At 38.3% G+C, this 6,935-nt stretch overlaps 1 pseudogene; it reads left to right on the top strand.

Annotated features, from left to right (window-relative positions):
• Window positions 1-6,935, top strand: part of LOC103746446 — a 65,885-nt pseudogene that overhangs the window by 25,995 nt on the left and 32,955 nt on the right.

Raw genomic sequence — 6,935 nt, 5'->3', positions numbered from 1 at the left:
AATCCAAAAGCTGGTTGAAAAGATAAACAAGATTGACAGACCGCTAGCCCAGTTAACCAAAAGAAAGAGCAAATCCAAACCAACAAAATCAGAGATGAAAGGGGAAACATCACAACAGACACCCAAAAGATCCAGACTATTATAAGGGAATATTTTAAAAGTCTATACGCTACCAAATTTGAAAATCTAAAAGAGCTGGATGGATATCTAAAATCATGGGCACCACCAAAGTTAAACCAAGAAGAGATCAACAGTTTAAACAAACTCATAACATATGAGGAAATTGAAACAGTAGTACAAAGCCTCCCAACTAAAAAAAGCCCAGGCCAGATGGATTTACAGCAGAATTCTATCAGGCATTTAAAAAAGACCTCCAGCAAATACTACTTAAATTATTCAAAAAGATGGAAACAGGGAGAACTCCCAAATTGCTTCTATGAAGCTGGCATCACTCTGAAGCCAGCATCACTCTAATACCAAAACCAAGCAAAGATACAACCAAGAAAGAAAACTACAGACCCAAATCCTCAATAAACATAGATGCCAAAATTCTTGCAAACTGTATACAGACACACATCAAAAAGATCATTCACCATGATCAAGTAAGCTTTATCTCAGAGATGCAGGGCTGGTACAATATATGCAAGTCAATAAACATCATTAATCACATAAATGGACTCAAAGAAAAGTACCACATTGTCATCTCAATAAATGCAGAAAAGGATTTTGACAAAATTCAGCATGCATTGTTCAAAGTCCTAGAGGGAATTGGACTGGAGGGAACATACCTCAACATAATTAAAACTATATACAACAAACCCAGAGCCAACATCATTCTAAATGGAGACAAACTTGTAGCCCCAGATGTCCTGGAACTCACTATGTAGACCAGGCTGGCCTTGAACTCTCAGAGATCGGCCTGCCTCTGCCTCCCGAGTGCTGGGATTAAAGGAAATTAAAGGAATACTAATTGGAAAAGAAGAGGTCAAGCTATCACTTTTTGCAGATGATATGATACTGTACCTAAGAGATCCCAAAAGTTCCATCAGAAAACTCCTAGAACTGATCAAAACTTTCAGTATAGTGGCAGGTTATAAAACCAATCTACAAAAAACAGTACCCTTTCTATATACCAATAACAAGCAAGTGGAGAAATAGTATAGGGAAATGCTCCCATTCACAATTGCTGCAAAAAAAAATATATGTTCTAATAAATCCGACCAAAGATACCAAATGAAAATTTTAAATTGTTAAAGAGATTGAGGAAGGCAACAGAAGGTAAAAGGACCTCCCATGCTCATGGATTGGAAGAATTAATATTGTGAAAATAACCATCTTACCAAAAGCAATATATAGGTTCAATGCAATCCCAATCAAAATCCCCATGACATACTTCACAGAATTAGATAAAAATGTCCTTAAATTCCTATGGAAGTACAAAAGATCCCAGACAGCCAAAGCAACACTGAGTACAAAGAGCAATGCTGGGAGATGACTATACCAGGTCTCAAAGTATGCTATAAAGCTATAGCCTTAAAAACACCATTGTACTGGCGCAAAAATGGACACATAGATCAATGGATCATCATTGACTATCCAAACCTGAGTGCACACATTTTCGGCCACCTGATATTTGACAAAGGTGCCAAGAACACACAATGGAGGAAAGGCAGCGTCTTCAACAAATGGTGCTGGCAAAACTGGATCTCCACATGTAGAAGAACGAAACTAAATCCTTATCTTTCTCCTTGCACAAAAGTCAACTACAAATGGATCAACTACAAATGAAACTGGAAACTCTGAAACTATTAGAAGAAAATATTGGCAGTAACTTACATGGTATAAGTGTAGGAATGGATTTTCTAAATCAGACAGCAGTTGTTCAGGAATTAAGGTCAGCAATCAACAAGTGGGACCTCATTAAGCTAATAAAGCTTCTGTACAGCAAAAGAAACCATCAGAAAAATAAAGAGAAGACCCACCGCATGGGAAAAAATCTTCACAAGTGACACATCTGACAGGGGTTTAACATCCAGAATATGTAAAGAACTCAAAAAAACAAAGAATCAAGAAACCAAACGACCCAATTAAAAAATGGGCTAGAGATCTAAACAGAGAGTTCTCAAATGAAGAAATATGGATGACTTAGAAACATCTCAAAAAGTGTTCAACGTTGTCAGTAATTAGAGAAATGCAAATTAAAACCACCCTAAGGTATCACCTTACCCCAATCAGACTGGCTAGGATCAAGAGAACAAATGATACCAAATGCTGGTGAGGATGTGGAGAAAGGGGAATGCTCATTCACTGCTGGTGGGATTGCAAACTTGTTCAGCCACTGTGGAAAACAGTGTGGGGAATTCTTAAAAAACTAAAAATGGACCTACCATATGACCCAGTTATACTACTCCTTGGCATATACCCAAAAGACTTATACTATTGTAGAGACACTTGTGCAACCATGTTTGTTGCTGCTCTTTTCACAATAGCTAAGAGATGGAAGCAACCTAAGTGCCCCTCTACATGAAGTAATTACCATCATCATGACTTCAGCTGAGCCTGATCGCTAAACATAGTCACAATTGGGCTTGTTGATGGTTGTGCTCATTCATTAAAGGAGGGCCAAGCAGGGTCATTGGACCTCACCACATTATCCCACCACTCTTCCCAGCCAACTGTTATGCAATTTGACCCTAATCACATATGGCTTTCTGAATTAGGGCAGGGCTAAAGTATATAGTCTGGGGAAAGGTAGAAAGAGAAGGCATGACCCGTGCTGGGTAACGGCTTTCCAGTGTGCAGACCCTCAGGTCATACATTCACCTCAGCAACCCCTCAGTTATCTCAGTAAGTAAGCTAAATAAATTCATTGGTTTCCCAGTAGCAGACATTGACTTGACACTACAACCTTGAAAGGGAATAAGCATTGCTTAGCATCCCCAGGAAAAGAAGTCTCACAACTGATAGAAAATTTATTTGTTAATGCTATTATGTCTCACACTTATTTTTTAAAAAAGAAAATGAGAATGTAAAAGATGTTAAAATGATATGGGAATGGAGATATTTTCCAAAATAGGCATAAAAAATGAGAAAGCTTAAGCAAGTGATGAAGGTCTGTTTAGGTTTGTTATATATAAAGGATGAGACAAAAATAATATACACATAATCTTAAAATATCTATGGTCATAGTTTAGTCAACTAGTTTAAGGAACAAAATATATATCTAGTCAAAGTTTATCTGAGAATATTTGTTTTTTTACCCAAGCCTTATCCACATAGCACATGATAATTAAAAGTACCAGACTAACCCTATTAGATGTTTAACAGCCATAGTGTGAGTCCTATAGTAATGTGATCAGAGGGATTTAAAGGACAGTTTTTGCTCCTTGCCCTCCAAGGTCGACTAAGTTCCAGGGAACTATGGAACATCTCTCAAAATGTCCTGTAACTGTGGTGAGTCACCTGTCCTCTTGTTCAGGGAGGCCATGGAGACCCCACAAGATGGACTTGAACCAGTGACCAGTCTACAAAGAGGAGGGTCAACTCAGGAAACATCTCATTCATGCTTCCAAGTGAAGCCAGACATGGTTGAGCAGGACCTTTGACTTATCTTCACATGCATGGAACTGTTAAAGAAAGGAGCCAGGAGCTCCTCTGAAGCCCATGTGACCCCTGAGGAACAGATCCTCAAATGACCTTAAGTGTAAAAATAAATTGATTTGTTTGAGCCAACTGTATGGTCTTAAACACCCAAAAGGAAAGTATAACCAAAGAGTAAAGTCATCAGTTTTAAGAGTTCAAGGGATTACACTTCCCAGACATTAGACTTAAGTCTATACGAAAAGTTATTTATACAATTATATCTCATTGATGATTTTGTTCCTAATCAGAAAGTGCTGCTCAGAGGTAAAACCTCAAATCTTGGTCTGCAATACTGTAGTGCCCACCTGTAGCTAAGGGAGACAACCAACTATTGTTCTAAAATGATGGATAAATTTGTTTTCTCCCCCTATCTAGAAGCCTTTGAGAGGGAACTGACACTGATTCTAACCACTCTGACAGGTATCAAAATATGTGAAAGCAAATTCTGAACCCATCACTCTAGAGTCCAGCCTTGGAAGACAAAAGAAAAATGAGGAAGAACCCAATAGAGGGATGCTTTTGGAAGCCCTTGTCAAGAAATTTCAATGGACTCTCATATGAACCTTTGAAAATTGCCCTGTTCTTTTTTCTACTTCCCTGTCTAGAACTTGTAATGCTAATTACTCTTGCTTTACTTCTCCTTCCCATCTCCTATTCATGATTCAAAGACTTTCTTTTCCTCCTTGGGATAAAGTTATGAAATTTGGGAGTCTTTTAGCTAGACCCACAGAAGGGATACTCCAATTGCCTCACCCTGCATCCCTGTTCAGCATGGAAGAAGCCAGAGCCGTCTGCGACCCAATTCCCTATTGGCAATTTGGGTAACCTCTTCAGAGGATGGTGTGATAAGAATAGGAGGTTTGAATTGGCTAGGCAATTAGGGTAAAAATACATCAAAGAAATGCAGCTAGTTTCTTGGCTAAAACTCACAATGTCCTTGGGTGTCTTAGCATCCTACTCCATTCCAAAGGCCAAAAATATCGAAAATATTTGGGAGCTTTTGTTTAACACTTAAAAGATTTTAGGGTTCTCTCTTCTTAAGGGGGAATGTTAGAGTAGCCAAAAGCCCCATAAAAGTAAATCAAAGAGGAAGAAATACATGAAGTTATCAGAAAAAAGTGATGGAGACATATGGGAGGAATTGGAGGGTTGGAAGTGCTCATGGATTTGATCAAAACACCTTATATGCATGTATGAAATTCTCAATGAATTATTTATTTTAAAAAAGAAATAGAACAAAATATGATAAACATTCCATTGCGTACTTGTATCAAACATTTTAGCTACTATCAAGTGGATTTTAAACAGAGTACAAGGACATATTTGAGAGGAAATGGTTTGGGCGTGAAGGCGGCAGAAAGTAGAAGCAGCACCAGTGTGTAATGAGAGCACAGTGGTCTGAAGTACACACGAGCTGTCGGAAAGTAGAGACACCCACCACTTTCGGGTTATGTCATGCAGGTTTTTTTTTTTTTTTTTTGCATCAACCTGTCACCCTGCACTCACAATCTGAAGGAGGCAATAGACTATATTTAGCCTCTTCTCTGAGCATTACCCTTTCCTTTCTGTTTTGTCAAGACCTCAGTTAACCTTGGGCTCTTTTTCTTGGGACTCCCAGAAGGTAAATGAGAGGAGTATCAAGTCCCCTTGGTACATGTAGGCAGTATATGGAGGCTGGGAAACTACATTTAGCAATGAATCTCCAAGAGCAACAGAGCCCAAGTCAGGAGAGAAGAATTCACCTGCAGAAAATATAAAGAATAAAAATGTTTTCAGGAATTTGTTAACTCTTACCTCATAGAGCATTGTAAGCCCTGGAGAGAGATGGAGATAATCCCAGGGCTAGAGTTCACAAAAATAAAGGCAAACAATCGCTTTCAGGATGAGCTTGATTTAATCTCCACAGCCAGATATAGCTGGAGGAGCACTCCTATGGGCATTCGTGCTATTTCTCCATCCTTCTCTTGGGGAACACAAAGCCTTCAGCATTGAAGAACAGGATAGAGCCTTTGTTCTTCCCATGAAAACATCAAGTGTATTCATAGATTACAGTGCAGTGCTTCTGAATTTCAAAACCTTCCACCCAAATCACTCTCACATGCTGACCTCTGGTACTATTAGGTTTAATTTAGCTTTCCCAAAACTGCAGTGCTAAAAACAGATTTTTCTGTGCATTTCACTTAAAACTATATGTATCACTTACTTGTATGCATGTATGCAAGTTTGTATTTGGGTGAACACATGGAGACGAGAGGATGATGCCAGAGGTCCTCCTCTGTCACTCTCAGCCTTACTTCCTTGGAACAGAGTTTGTGACTGAACCTGGAGGTTGCCATTTTTCAGTTAGTCGCCTATTATTTTTCAGCCAAGTTGTGGCTTTTTATGTGGGTGCTGAGGATCCAAACCCCAGTACTCATGCTTATGCAGCAAGCACTCCTACTGAGCCATCTCCCAGACCCACAGGATGTATTACATCTCTCCTCTCAAACCTCTTATCTGAAATTATTCTGTAAGTGTATAATCCGTTGTTAATTCAGGGTTTGTCAGACAACAGCTTTGTGAAGGTGCTAAGAGGCTATCAAGGTCTACAGGAAGAAGATGAATGTCTACTCTGTGACAGTGGCCATTCCACATGCTTCACTATTATTTTTCATGCTGGGTACTGCAATGAGGTTTTAAAAATGAACTGTGTTCAGAGGGAATTGTCAGGAATAGAATTAAAAATGTACTATTCATATTTGTATAACCCAGGAACTAGAACCCAAAAGAGAGTAAACAATAGAATATGGGGCAGAATTGGGTTATTTGGAAAAAAAAAAAAAAGAAAAGGAAAGGAAACCAGCCTGTGAAAGCAAGTCATCTATTATTTTTCAGCCAAGTTTGAAAATTTATTTTTTCAAAAAGATAAAAGTCATATTGTAAAGGACATATATGTCTTCAAGTTTAAGACATCTATAGTATACAGGGAAGCCTTGTCACTAAAGGGTTCAAAGAATTCTTGGGCAAATATCTGAATAGAATATTATATGATTAGAGTGAACAAAGTTTGTCCATGACAAATTGCTGTCTCCTGTTTTATTGTGACTCAGTTCCATCTGTCTATCTATCATCTATCTCAATTTGGGTAACCTCTTCTCTATCTATATCATCTATCTATCTAATCTATCTATCATCTATCTATCTATTTATCTATCATCTATCTATCATCTATCATCTATCTATCTATCATCTATCTATCATCCACCTAGCTATCTGTCATCTATCTATCTGTCAGTCTATCATCTATATATATC

The sequence above is a fragment of the Nannospalax galili genome, unplaced genomic scaffold (assembly GCF_000622305.1).
Source record: "Nannospalax galili isolate Female #2095 unplaced genomic scaffold, S.galili_v1.0 scaffold844, whole genome shotgun sequence".
NCBI lineage: Eukaryota > Metazoa > Chordata > Mammalia > Rodentia > Spalacidae > Nannospalax > Nannospalax galili.
This window is presented reverse-complemented; position numbering and strand designations above follow the sequence as displayed.